Below are 16,301 nucleotides of genomic sequence, written 5' to 3'. Positions count from 1 at the left end.
GCTGAAATTCGTAAATATGGACAACTGGTAATATATATCTATATTAAGGTCAACCTTAGGGGCAGTACTCGATTCAGGAAAGAATAGTGTGAGAGATTTTCAATTGTCATTTCACACCGCAGTGTCCGAAATGGACTATTATCTCTTGTAAACAATTTTCTTATCTATATTTTTAAGTAAAAAATGACATCGCTACTGCACGATCTCAGGTTGTTCAGACCAGGGTTCAAATTTACAACCCTGTCCTCACGAAACCTTGAGCTTAATCATATTTAGATACATAACATTGTTTGTGATTTAATGTTTATGGACTAATACTCGTAAATTTTTATTTAATATTTGTTTAATTAAATTCTAATTATTTTGACGTTTTGGGAATGGAATGCTACCTGTTTTAATAACTTTAAATTAAATAATAACTGTTTCTATATTAGCAAAATATTAATAAATTTGAAATAGAAGATTCTCCTCGTACAACTTAATCTACAAATAAAACGCATCAAAATAGGTTTCACTACTGATAAGGTTTATTTCAGGCAAATGTTCAAATGCTGACAAAAATGAAAATTGCAAACAGAGTATCGATAATTGGATAAGTCACGCAAATATTAACAACAAAAATTTATTTCTTAAAAAATCTCACAATAAACGAAGCAAGCCATAATGGATAATTCGGGTGTTTCATTAAGAGTTGGATATTGAATCGTTGGAATGGGGATAGACCATTGTAGTTATAATTGACATAAGAATATAGTTGCAAAATCTGCGTTTTCCACGAAAGGCTACGGACTCTGCTAACATCATGATTGGCCTTTGGTGCAATGTCGATACTTTCAATTTCATCTACACTTTCAAGCAAAAAATTCATATCTTTAATGGCTTTGTGTAGAAGTTCTGAAACTTTGTCATTCTGATCAATCTCCCGACTAAATTCCGAACAATATGCATTGACTTTTTCAGTATGTTGTATGGCTTCCAAACGCGTGACCTCTGGTTCCAAATGAAATGAATTCGGGCTGTTTATATCATGCGTCAGATCACAAGACCCATTGACTTTTTTCACGTTCAAAATACCACTAGTAGATGGTAGATTTTCATTTTCTAAAATATTTAAGTGTAATTTAAAACATGCATACATAATTCATAAATATGTATATTTCTATACCACTATTCACGGTACAAATTTTATGGGAACATTTTTTACAAAGATTTTATTCTATATAAACTTGATCTATTGTGTCAAAAGAAATATTCATCGAAGGGCTCAAATAACTATTGATTTAATATATCTCGTGTAAAACTGCTTGCTTTAACTTAATTAACTTCCCGTAGGGTAAGTTATAGTAATCGCAAAAAAATCGAAAATGAAAATTTTTATATATCTTTACGTTTCAGAGGTTTCTGAACATTTTGGCATACCTTAGAAAAAATGGATGTATGTGTGTGTGTGTGTGTGTGTGTATGTATGTGTGTGTATGTATGTGCGGATACAAATTTTCGTCGACGATTTTGGGAACACGGGTCAACCGATTTGAATAATTCAAAAAACATTCGATTTGCACTGATAAGGAGACGTGCTGATTAGTTTTTGGCAAAGTTAGGTCTAGCCGTTCCGAAGATACGGGGCAAAAAGTGCCGAAAACGGTAACTCAGTTTTTAAGAGAACGGAGCGTCCGATTTGAATAATTCAAAAAACATTTTACTTGTATTGGCAAGATGAAGAGTTGATCAAATTTTCATGAAGGCAGGTCTAGCGGTTTCGGAGATCTAATGAAAAAAGTAAAAAAAAATGCCATTCGGCGGTTAAAAATGATGATTAGACATATGCACATCAAATTATCAGATATTGTATAGAAATTTTAACAATAAGTATAATTTTTTTTTACATTTCTATGGGTTCCGTACCAATGTTTATGCGTTAGACGGCGGTGCGGCACTTGCGCTGTGACAATTCGTCTCTATGCAGTTCAAGCAGTGCGATTGCTTTGAAAAAAGTTCAGAATTTCCAAAATATGTAAAAATGAAGAAAACATTTTTCTTTTCAAAAAAATAGTTTGTTTTCAAAAAAAAAAATTTCTTTCAAAAAAAAATTTTTTTTTTCAAATAAAAATTTTTTTTTCAAAAAAAAGTAATTTTTTGTCATATTCCTAGTTTCTCAAAAATCTAATTATTTCGAAGTAAATTTTTTTCAAAAATGTTAATCGTTTTTAAAAAAATAATAATTTTTGGTACGGGAAGTTCCAGCAATTTGCCTTAAGGCACGATGCCCTAATTGCCTTAAGACAGAATTCCACTTACAGCTAGTTTATATTTTTATTTACCCTTTCTATCTTTTACACCTTTGCCAATGTAAACGTTTAGTTGGTCTTTTTTACCCCATACACATGTAAGTTTTCATAGAGGTTATATAAAATCATTGTTTAATTTAACTTGAAAATAACAATACACATCACAAAACAATTGAATAACGTATACTTCAAAATAATATTCAGGTATCATAAATTAAATACAATAGCTCAAAACCATAAAACCTACCAATGAAAAAAAAAATTATTAATATGTCAAAAATAAGTATAAATACTTAATTTCATTAATCAAAATTCTTATATTTTAAAAATAATTATATATTAAGTGAAAATAATAAAAAGTAAATAAATATACAATAAATGGGTTGAATAATAAATAAATTAATTAATTAAGTAAATGATATAAAAATTTGTAACATTGACATGAGCCTTGTTATAATACCATTGTAGTGACGACTTGTTATATATATATATATATATATATATATATATATATATGTATATACAATTAAGCTAATTACCTATGCCATCGGTGATCCTATCCATACTCCTGATGTTATCCATTCTGTAGAAAATTTAGATTACAAAAAACTTTAAAGAAAATAGTGAAACCCGTGAAACCATTATTTTGTTTAAAGCTATTGAGAATGCATACGAAATATTTATTTATTTATAATTAGGTTGCCATGGATATATTTATCACCGTGAATTATTTAAACCAATTTATAAATTTGGTTCATTTATTTGCTAGAAATCGCAAAATATCAATTAGATAAATTTGAATAATCAGTACATTTTTCTGCTAGATGTCACGAAATATTTTTTAAATTAATTTGAACAATTAGCACATTCTTTGCTAGATGTCAAAATGATATTTTGATTAAATTTGAATAATTAGATATTAGAATTAGATAGGAGTCTCAAAAAATTAATCATTAATACATAGATAAAGAATGATTTTATAACTGTTTTAATGATAGCATGCTATGTGAATGTTGTATTTTATGAAAAATATTTTAGAAAAATGGTGTAATGATGTAGACACTCTACATAAAAAAGATTCCTAAAATTTGGTTTCTTGGTTTTACGTTTAATATCTATGTTTAATATTTCATATATCATCAAAATTACTGAATGCCTTCCTTTTTGTAAAGACAGATTGTAATTCAATAAAGAGAATAAAAAAAAAGAAATAATTGTAATATATATCTAAACTTAGGAGTATAACGGGTGTTGTGATCTTCATAACTAGTTTGACATCTAATCGATTGTATTCCATTTTATTTCAATAATTTTCTCAAAACCGGAACTGTAGTTTTTAAAAATATGGTCCTTCAATATTTTTAATTGTTGATACTTATACTTTGTCATACATGTAGTCAAAGCTTTAAGTAATCTGCCCAACATATGAGGAATCACAGTCGGAGCAATTGATGTTTTTATACTTGTTAATTGAATTTTATCTAATTTAATATTATTGTAAAAATCTTGTAACTATGAAGAACGTCGATTGGTTTTTAAAAAAATCGTATATTTATTTTTGCCTGTACACCTAGCACACGTTCCTTTTGTGATGCTCGCCGGTGCCTATGTATTTTTTGAAGGCTCTAAGCAATGTTTATAGTGGCCATGACCATGGCCAGGTGATATTTTATTCAGTTTGCCTTTATTGCTTCCGCTTGTGATCTACGCCAATGTGTTTCTATTCCGGTAATGTAATTAATATAGATTAACGGATAGCTAACGTAACTTCCACTTACAATAATTTTAGCTAAACGTGTGCCAACCCACGCTTAATATAAATATACACACGCATATATACTCAAATATGTTCTAAGAAATGCATAAAATAATTTTATGTTTGTGTATTTATCATTTATATTATTAGTCAAACATAATTGCATCACAACATCTGGATTCTGCTGCTGTGGATCATTCTAAGAAACCGAAGAATTCTGAAGAGTTCCGAAGGACCAAAGAAATTTTCAATATATGGGGGCCCTATTCTCAGTTACACATCTTACGAGAAGGTCTCCCTTATTTTGTTCAAAATCTTACAATAAGTGTAATACCCATATTCTGTTATCATTAATCAATTCAAAATAATAGGTATGAGAGACTGGGTACGGTTGTGCCATGGTACGGAAGTGACAGTCGTCGTCACAGCTAAAATATCTTGTGAAAGGGTCTAAAGAGGAAAGAGGAAGTATGTTTGTTCTAACAAGTTTTCATTATTTAATTAGTCATCGCACTACATTAACATGATCTGTAGAAACGAAATGAAAGAGAAAGGTAAGAAAAATTCAATACAAGAAAAAGAACGAGAAAGTCACATTCATTTTGTTCAAAATCTTACAATAAGTGTAATACCCATTTTCTGTTACATATTTTATGTTTATTTACACTATATAAAGAGCATTAATGAGTTCAAAATAATAGGTAGGAGAGACTGGGTACGGTTGTGCCAGGGTACGATAGTGACAGTCCTCATCACAGTTAGAATATACTGATCTTGAGATAGGGTTCAAAGAGAGAAAGATGAAGTATATTTGTTCGAACAAGTTTCCATTATTGAATTAGTCATCGCACAACATTAACATGATCTGTAAAGACAAAATGACGAAAGAGAAAAATAAAAAAATCTATACAAGAAAAATATTAATACAAAAAATCAAAAGACTTCTTGTTAACGTCGTTTAAGAAATTATTACTACCGTTCTGAGGGTGTGGACGGTTGTGACAATCGCTCTTTTGTAGTATGATTTGATTATATGACAAATCCATTGTTTGTAAAGACAGTATTTCAGTAGACAAATGTTCAAATTACCATTTATTTTAATTTTCTCCCAAGTTACTGCTAAATTAACAAAATTATTGCTGATCCAAAAAGTGGCACAAACGTACCCAGTTTCCTCTCCTAATATTTTGCACATATAAGTAATGTTATTATAGTATTTGAGCTTCTTGGAGATTAGTTTTCAAATATTGACAATATGACACCACATGTATAATTTTTGATAGTTTTGGACTCCCAACACATTGGTAACCAACATGGAGAAAACAAGATTCATTAAAATAAACTAGATGCATCGAGAATAACAAATCTTCCACATACTCTTATTCAAATAAGTTTTACCATCAGGTATATATATATATATATATATATATATATATATATATGTGTGTGTGTGTGTGTGTGTGTGTGTGGTGTGTATCTATAGACTTTATGCTCAGATATAATTGCATTAGCTCCTTTGAATAATATTCCTGGCCAGATTCATAAGCAAACTAATAATATCCGTTCTCTAAAGTAAGAAAATATGTTCGGATTTATATTGCTATTAACGTTGAAGATTCCTCATGAGAAATGAGACATTATTTGCATTTCATTTTAATATATGGCTTATTGCATATTCCAGGAAATTTCCTCGTGCACCACGAGAATAATGTTGAATATGCTTTCCGACTGCTTTACGAGTTTGACTACACTTTAATATTGTTGGTATTTATATTTATTTCCTAAAATATACATTATGCATTTTGATATGTATATATATATATATATATATATATATATATATATATATTATTGGAAACTAAGTAAGTGCGGTTTTTCGCTTAGATGGTTTTAGTTGAGTTCTAAGGTTTACTGACGTAGTCCAAATGTAAAATACCTTTTTCATAAGATAGTAGGCTATTTAGCTGTCAACATGTAAAAAAGATTTTTTTAATCAATTGTAAAGTTCTTGCCATATTTTACTTTTTTATTTCTACAAAGGTAAAAGGCCATCTGCAACTCAGTAAAAGTTATGAACTGTTCATGATGATGAATCCTTAAGAGACGGCAGTATCAAAATTGGTATGCAAAATTTCGTTGTAGTGATTTTTCACTCAAAGACGAAAAACTCTCTGGTCGTCCAGATGAATGGATGATTAAAATGAATTACTACATTAAACAACTAACAATATTGACAAATGCGTTTGAAAAAAAACGTGGCCTGAAACCGATACAATGATTTATTCCATCATTACCATCACAAATCTTTTGTCATTTGGCAGAATTTATTGGTTCTTGGTTGGAATGTTTTACCACATCCACCACGTTGTCTTGACCTTGGACCTTTTGATTATTTTTTGTTTCTATCTTTAAAAACTGCTTGAATTAAAAAAAATCAAATTTACGTCAAAGAGTCAAATCGTACCTAATAAAATCCAGAAAATTTATTCAAGTGGGATGATGATGCTGCTTGAAAGTTGACAAATGGCAAGGATCAAAATGAATAATGCATTACACAATGAATTTATTTACTTTCATAAAATATGTCTTTGTATTTGTAACATGAATCCACAAGTAATTAGTTTCCAACGTAATATATTTTAAGTTTTGAATATCTGAATATTATCAAATTGAACTATGCATGCTTTATTATCAATTTTCATCTTATCATATTAATTCCTTTACAATTCCTTTCTACTGTAACTTGACACTGGTCGCCAAAACATCTCATAACAACGTAATAAAATTCGTTTCTCATCGCAGGGTCAAATTCATATCCAAAACAGAAAATCTCAAATAACTTAGATTGTACAAACAGGAGAATGTATGTGTATCAGACATAATTTATCAGAGAATTCCACGAAATTGATATTTCAAGTTGTATACCGTCACGTTCCACATCGTGTGAGGAATCTCAAATCAATTTATAAGATGTCAAAATATCATATCAATCAAAAGTTATAGACGTGCATAAACAGAGTCAAAAACTACTCTCGATTTAATCGAGTTTGAGTACGTGATTTTAGACGAGAAACGAGATTGAAATATTTTTCAGTTTATTCTTCAGGATTGTTCTATCTAGAGTGACTTCATAATTTAATTTATAAAATTTATTTATCGTATTACGTATATGCAAATATCAAGGCTATAAATAAGGCTATGTATTATATTAGTAAATGAGGCATTATAAAATATTATGATTATGATTATGGTGTTATAATTTAGGTACCAGATTTTTCTCCGTAATTTCTATTCCATCTCCAACCTGCCTTAACGTGCGTTATTATGTTCATAATTTTACCAACAATTTGTTAACAAGTTAGTACAAAATGGTTAAAATATACTCAAGCTATTCATCTTTTCCTTCAACCCACATAAATGTAAATAGCTCTGAGTGCACTCCGACCTATTCAGCTCCATTTGTTCTATTATTATTTTGATAGTATATATCAGATTCTTTTATTTTATTATACTTAGAAATATGAACATCATATTTCTTCTCATATTATAAAAATACTGTGGTTCTTCATAGTGCCTGATGAGTTACCTTAGAGTAGAGTCTATGTATAAATATGAATATATATGTACGAGTATATACATTTTTACTCCATTTTCATGAGTCTGTACTTCAAAAAATACTTTTTAAACGCTACTTATAAAATTAAAATCAAAACTTGATCCAAAAGTTAAGTAATCTTGTTTATAAATTGAAATTGATTTGTCTCAACTGTGACGGGGTTTATAAACTTTACTACTTTCGCCTATGTATACATAGGCGAAAGTAGCCAAAATTTGCACAGAAGGAATTCGCAACGTAAAAACAATTAAAAAATAAGAAACAAAACAAAACAATGCTCACAGAGCACATAAATAATCTTCAGCACAGCATCGATTTCCTTAACCTAACGATCTTACATTTTGAAACCAAAATATTTAAAAGGACATTTGTGAGGGTTGTCCAAAATTGTTATGAAATAAATGCATTAACAGAAGTAATAACAGCAATTTGCTACATTTATATTTTTCGACAAGTTTTCAAACAGGATTAAAACTGAATAAAGCGAGTTTTATTACTAATGTTTCACCAGATTATACATTTAAAAAAATCCTTGTAATCACAACCCATTTGGTTCCCAGTCTTCAGACATCTATGTACACGAATATAGATTTTTAACTTATTTTCACAATTACATTATTTTTAGATGTTTGAACAAATGTGTTAATTTTTTGTTTGTGTCCTATAGCATTACATTTATTGAACTTCCCGTAGGGTAAGTTATAGTAATCGCAAAAAAATCGAAAATGAAAATTTTTATATATCTTTACGTTTCAAAGGTTTTTGAACATTTTGGCATACTTTAGAAAAAATGGATGTATGTGTGTGAAAAAAATTTCCGTTGACTATTTTGGGAATACCGATCAACCAATTTGAATAATTCAAAAAACATTCGATTCGCATTGATAAGGAGACGTGCTGATTAGTTTTTGGCAAAGGCAGCTGCAGCCGTTCCGAAGATACGAGGCAAAAAGTGCTAAACACGGTAACTCAGTTTTTAAGAGAACGGAGCGCCGATTTTAATAATTCAAAAAACATTTTACTTGTATTGACAAGATGAAGAACTGATCAAATTTTCATGAAGGCAGGTCTAGCGGTTTCGGAGATCTAATGAAAAAAGTAAAAAAATGCCATTTGGCGGTCAAAAATGTTTATTGGACGTATGAACATCAAACTATCAGATATTTTGTAAAGATTTTAATAATGTGTACACATTTTGTGTGATTTTTTTTTGGGTTTCGTACCAAGATTTTTAATTATGGTACGGTAAGTTCCAGCAATTTGCCTTGAAGCACGATTGCCATGCATCCCACTAGTTTCTTTATTTTTTTAAACTCAATCATAAAATTTTTTACCTGTTCCACTAAAGTGCATTCTTAATTGGTTTAGATTTTTTACTTGATGCTACTTACACTTCCTACTCAAATGTAGGAATGCTGAAATCTTGGAAAGCGTTAGTAGAAATCTAGTTTTTCTTCACCACCAAGTTAAAATCACATTAAAAACATCTCATCCCTGACTCGTACAAGATGGCTAGCAGAAATCTTGTGATGTGGATAACAACAAGAGCCCCCGCCTCCTGCGGTTGAACTCTCAGGTCGAGACACAAGTCATCGAGGTGTGGTTTGTCTCGTAACGCTACATTTATTCCTCTCAGCCATATAAAACAATTCACTTTGGTGGTTCTCTCTACAGAAGTGAGAGTGGAACATTTCGTCCAGTTCCGGTTCCCTGCTTTCCATCAGCGATTGATTAAATATCAACAAATAAATTAAAGGAATCCCATCAGACCGACATGAATCATCTAGAAGGCGTATACGTGAACGACTTACCAACGACCCCGAATACCAAATGTGAGAGTTAACGTGATAATATGTTTTATTTTAGCTTTTGACACATTTCATGACGTACTTTTAAGATTTTGACGTATAAAAATGATTTACTGAGATTAGGGATTGAGTGAAGGCAGATTTGACTTATTGCAGATTCGGGGAGTGTAATTCGCGAATAAATTGTTTCGTGATATCTTGTAATCAATGGATTTTTAAGACGGATTTGATATTTCAATCATGGTCATATATTTAATAAATCGAAGGCTATCAAAATGGAACCTCCATAACTTAATTTTAACAATCCAACGTATTTTGTACAGTAATAAATGTGTTTAGGTCAATCAAGTATTTTATTTACAGAATAAATAATATAACTAATAACGCATGCCATCGTGCCTTAAGGCAAATTGCTGGAACTTCCCGTACCGAATATTAAAATTTATAGAAAGAACTTTATTTCAAATTAGATTTTTAAAAATTTTGTTTTTTTTTTAAATTACTTTTAATAAATTATATTTTTTTATATTCTGAAAATTTTGAACTTTTTTCCAAAGCAATCGTGCTGCGTATCTTTAGAGAACAAATATCTGCGTTGTTTTCGAGAACAAATATCGGAGCGCGTAAGCGCCGCGTCGTAGTCTAACGGATAATGTAAACAAAATTTATACTTATTAAATTCTTTATAAATATAGTCGAATGATTATTTTTGGCCGCCAAATGAAATTTTTTATAACTTTTTTTATTTGATTTTTGAAACCGTGCCTTCCCAAAAATTTAATCAGTTCTTTGTTTCGTCAATGCAAATAGAATGTGTTTTAAATCTTTCAAATCGGACGCTCTGTTCTCTCAAAAATTTAATTTGCATTTTGGATCTTTTTGCTTTGTATTTTCAAAACGGCTCGACTTGCCTTTACCAAAAACTAATCAGCAAGTTTTCTCATAAAAAAGAACTCCAATGAGATCTTCTTAGTTTAACAATTAAAAAGATAATGATATATTGAAACTAATCTAAGATTAAATCTAAAGGCCATTGACGTTGTAATCTTCTCACGCCGAATGGTTGTAAAATGTCGCCTATTGATGGGTTTGAATGTGATTCCAGTTTACCTTTGTATTTTTCCTTAAATTCTTTGAACGTTAATTGCACCGTTTTCATGTTGAGATCGCTGAGAATGGTTTCATTTGTAAACCATTGTACCACGGAGAATTAAGTATTGTACATAACATTTTTGACTAAGTTCTCTGCATTATAGCTATATTTGATTTGTAAGCACATCCCCAGAGCTCAATTCCGTAGGTCCAGATTGGTTTAATGATTGATTAATTTAAACATTGGTACAAAACCCATAGGAATGTAAACAAAATTTATACTTTTTATTAAAATCTGTTTAAAAAATTATAATCTGATGTGCATATGTCTAATGATTATTTTTGACAGCCAAATGGCATTTTTTATAACTTTTTATATTGGATCTCCGAAACCTATGAATCTGCCATCAAAATTTAATCAGTTCTTTGTTTCGTCAATGCAAATAGAATGTGTTTTAAATCTTTCAAATCGGACGCTCCGTTCTCTCAAAAATTGAATTACCATCTTTCGACCTTTTTGCCTCGTATCTTCAAAACAGCTGGACCTGCCTTTACCAAAAACTAATCAACACGCCTCCTCATTAGTACGAATCGAATTTATTTTAAAATATTGAAATCGGTTGATCCGCGTTCCCGAAATCGTCGACAAAAATTTGTATCCGAACACACACAAAAATACATTTACTAAGGTAAATGCCAAAATGTTCAAAAATCTTCAAAACGCAAAGAAATATTCATTTTCTTGCGATTACTAGGTATAACTAACTTACCTTACAAGAAGTTAAAAATATCACGTGACAAGAACAAACATGTCAACTCGTTTGGTATAACCACATCGCTAGCCAATGACGAATAGGTATTTGTGGCGTAACGCACTTCCGTTGCATTTTCGCTGAGCTTCCACAAAAATGGATATCACTACAGCATAACATAAGGGTTTGTAACCGATATCGTGTGCTTGCAAGACCACTGCCTTACCCTATGTCACGTCTACCGCCTTATATAATATTTAATATTACATCTATCTGAGTTGTCTGGAGGTCGGTTTCTGGACCAAAATAAGTGTGAATCGACATGAGAAGAACACACATCGTCGATCGAGACGTGCATTGCGTTCGTCGAACACACGCTAATGTCACTAGACAAACTACTCGATTTGTCTTCCATTTATCTCATTTCGTGTCGTGTCATCTGCGACAAATGAAGTCGGTATTACTGGGCCAGTGGGCGGACTTGAGACGTCTCGAACACAAACCACCAGTTAGCGACAAGAATCCATGAATATAAAAACCGAGATAGAATTGCTCGTATAATGTAATGTTATCTACGTTTTCCCGATATCGTTGTGCTTGCTTGCTTCTTTGTTGTAATATCGAGAAATATGCTCGATATTCGTATTACGTATCTTTGTTTATACTGTTACGGACACAGAATTCTTTTCCGGTACGAACCGAAAATTTTTTTCGGCTTAATATTAAAGAAATTCTTAGAACTTGTTGGAAAACATGCTGCATTGTCAAACAAAATATTTAGATATCAAAACAAATAAAATTTATATATATATATATATATATATATATATATTTTTTTTAAAATTCACTTAGAGTAAGTTATTGTAATACGTCCAAAAATCGAAAATGCATATTTTTACGTTTTACAGATTCTTGAACATTTTGGCATACCTTAGAAAAAATGAATGTGTGCACGTGTGTGTCTATGTATGTATGCATAAATACAATTTTTCGTCCACGTCGGAGCACGAATCAACCGATTTGAATGATTCAATAAGCATTCGATTCCTGTTGATAGGGAGATTATTTTTTGGCAAAAACAGGTCGAGCCGTTTCGGAGATACGGAGCAAAATGTGCAAAAAATAGCAGTTAATAGGAAAATGAATCATTCAATTCAAAAAAACATTTTGCTTGTGTTGACAGCGTGAAGAAATTGATTAGTTTTTGGGGTAGACAAAAAAATATTTTAAATTGATAATTTTTTTTTTTAATTTTCAAAATTTTTTTCTTGAAATATTCAAAATTATTGGGACTTCAATTTTAATTCAAACTAAAAACATTTAAAAATTCTCTAATATTTCATTACAGTACGGGAAGTTCCAGCAATTTGCCTTGAGGCACGATGCCATGCACCACTAGTTCTATTTTTATTATACTCGAAATCTGTTTACTATTATTAAGAGACATTTAGTATTTTTTCCAATTTAACGTATCGTTGATAAGTGACTAGAGCACGTTTGGTCTTGCGTCAGAGGTTCCGGGTTCGATCCTGCTTCGAGAGGCCTTATGTCATGCAGTAGTGACATTGGTTTTTACTTGAAAATATATCAATAAGATTCCAAGCAAAATAGACCTTATCCGGCATTGCTGCATAAAATATTCGCTCTATTATAAAAATTGTAACGATAAAATTGTTCACACAAATTTATTACAAAAATAAAAACACCAAGAAATCACAACCATTTGCAAAGTTCACGTTGTGGCGCTACAAAAAAAGAAAAAATATATATACCAGTGTAAAAATTGTAAGGTGACTATATTTCAGATATTAACACACTAAATAACTGTAACGAATAATAATAAAAAATGATTTTGTTCTGCTATATACAAAATATGACGCCTGAATATAAATAATCAAAATATTTTTTGTCGAAAGGGCCTGCTTGCAATAAGTTAGTAGGCCACAATATAAAATGCTATAAACTATTGTAAACTAGTTGAATTCGAAACATTGTTTCGTGTTATTGGTCTTGAGTAGATAACTTTCCAATGAAATGGCATTGATAGATTTTCTTCCTTCACTTTCTACTAGATGGGTTAATTAAAGTGCAACAATGTTTCCTCATATCAAGGCCTGAAAAATATCTCTCTACATGATTGAAAAATGTCATATTCAGAATTGATACGATTTTGATCTAGATACACGACGACGCCTCGTGTTCCATACTTGTCATAGTTTCCAACTTACGCAAAAACGAACGACGAAAATATTATTACATCGCGCCCAGGTAAAAACGTGTCAGCGGAATAGACAGCCGCTAGGAGCTGTTATAAATTGCCCCGTGATGCCATTTTACATACTCGAAATTTATATCCACGTACAAAAAGAGATATACCATTGATAGATTGTGATAGGGTAAGATACAAAACAAGGGGGCGAATGACAAGGGATGAAAAGTTTTGTTTTGAAAATAAATATAAGTCAAGTCGAAGGAATCAATCGGTGGCAATATGAGACTAACACATGATAACTTGATAACAAATGAAATCCTGAGAAGAGTGGGCAAAGAAAGGACTCTACTGAACACAATCCTGAGAGGAAAAAGAAACTGGATCGGACCCATTCTGCAAAAATGTGCCAACTACACGACGTAGTCGAAGGTAAAATAGAAGGGCTGAAAGGAACGGGAAGAAAAAGAATGCAGATGATTGACGACTTATGCGAAAAGAGAAAATACAGGGAAATAAAAGCCAAAGCGCAGGATCAGGAAGCATGGAATGCTTGGAATCAGAAGTTAGTGGTAATGGGAATGATAGACGACGAAGAGCAAGGAAATCATTTATTTGTGGTGGCTCTCACACCATGAACCTGCCCTTGGGAAGACTACCATTTATTATTATTATAATATGGGGCCGAGACCGCCGTAAAATAGACCAATGTTATGATAAGACTATGTTTTACCAATTTTCATATAAAGTGGCACAAAAAACTATCAAAATACTATGGGGTAGTCAGACGTTTTAGATGGAAAACCTAAGTTAGTAAACGCACAAATGTCAAAAAACGATGTTATCGTAACTGGATCTTTCAGATATGGCTTGATAACATATGAGTAAAGTTGTACTTTATGTGCAAAATATCTGATCGCACAGCAAATACATGGCATTATGACATTATTTAGTAGCATTTTGTATGAAAACTGGAACGTAACATAGCCTTGCTATAACATCATGATAATAATGCAAAAAACATGCATGATATGTGTAAATAATCGACTTTATTCAATAAAAATCAATGTTCAGCTATTTTTAAAACGTGACAATTTTGTTTTGAAATTTTGCTAAGACCGATTATTCTTATTTAAAGAATTAATAATCATGTAACTATTTCAATATAATTTCATATAAAAGTAGTTATTTTTGAGAAAAAGAGTTACTGGTTTGAGAATAAGAAAAAAATTCAATATGTATATATGTGTGATCCTACCCGTTACTGAATATGATGAAATATATGACCAAAGTGTCCGGAACGCAATATTAAAACGTGCCCCTGATGAATTTATGGCAACAGAAAGTGTTACGAATAGTATATATGCAAATAATATTACGCCGTTTTATACGATCTGGGAAAGTTTACAACTCTAAATAATATTCAAAGTTTATTCAATACATGTCAAGAGCAAATCTTGGTTAAAACACGTGTGAACTATTCCGACTTGTAATGCGATAATATAAGGAATTTACGACGACCATTAGAAAACATATACCGGAAAATTCAATATAATAATATTATATATATATATATATATATATATATATATATATATATATATTACATTGAGGTATATACTTTCGTCCACAAATAAAACGGGGAAACATAAAATATGCTGATTGTTTTTCTGATACTTTAAGTAAGATGGAAGGTTACGCATATATTTCAACCATAAAAATTTCTCATGAATATAAATAAAACCACGAGAGTTGAGTCGTATATTTTGAAATCACAAATTAATTGTCATTAAATTATACAGGTGAATTAATAATTAAACCATTTTTTATATTTTTATGTGATCCAGTTAATAAATACTAGAGAGTGCAATATCGATAAAAAATGATACAGGTATTTCGGTGTTACTGGTTAAAAAATAGAAACAAAACTAACAATTACTTGTGCAAATATAAAAAATAATCTTGATATAAATAAGAAAATGACTAGTGGTGTATGGCATCGTGTCCTAAGGCAAGTTGCTCGAACTTAACGTACCCTAACAAAATATTCGAGAAATATTAAATGTTTTCAAATAGATTACTATAAATACTGTAACAATGGCAAATATTTATAAGAATTATATAAACTGAATTGCAAAGTTAAAATTATTTATTTTAATTTATATAGATGAGCTTAAGAACTTTAGCCAGAATTAAAATTAAAATTCGAATTATTTTCGATATACAAAAAAAATTTTTTTTGGAAATAAAAAAAAAAATAAAAAAAATATAATAATAATAATAATAAAAAGCAATCGTTTCGTCAACACAAGCAAAATTTTTTTTGAATAATTCAAATCGGATAATTAGTTCTCTCAAAAACTGCCTTTCTTTGCATATTTAGCTCCGTATTTCCGAAATGGCTAGACCTGCCTTTGCCAAAATCTAATCACCACTTCTCCCCATCATTACAAATTGAATGTTTTTTGCATCATTCAAAAACAAGATTCCTATTTTCTGCACTCTTTGCTACGTATCTCCGAAACGGCTAGATATGCCATTGCCAAAGACCAATCAGCACATCTCCTTGTTAATAGGAATCGAATGTTTTTTTGAACTATTCAAATCGTTTGATCCGTACGCCCGAAAACGTAAACGAAAAATTACGGACACACAAAACACACACACACACATTCTTCTTTTTGAGGTATGCCAAAATGTTCAGAAACCTTCAAAACGTCGAGAAATGCAAAAATTTTCATTTTTGATTTTCGGCCCATTACTATAGCTACCCTACGGGA

The sequence above is a fragment of the Ctenocephalides felis genome, unplaced genomic scaffold, assembly GCF_003426905.1.
Source record: "Ctenocephalides felis isolate EL2017-DRISC unplaced genomic scaffold, ASM342690v1 CF-g0.4_SCAFFOLD_01886, whole genome shotgun sequence".
NCBI classification, from domain to species: Eukaryota; Metazoa; Arthropoda; class Insecta; order Siphonaptera; family Pulicidae; genus Ctenocephalides; species Ctenocephalides felis.
Note: the sequence above shows the minus strand (reverse complement) of the source record.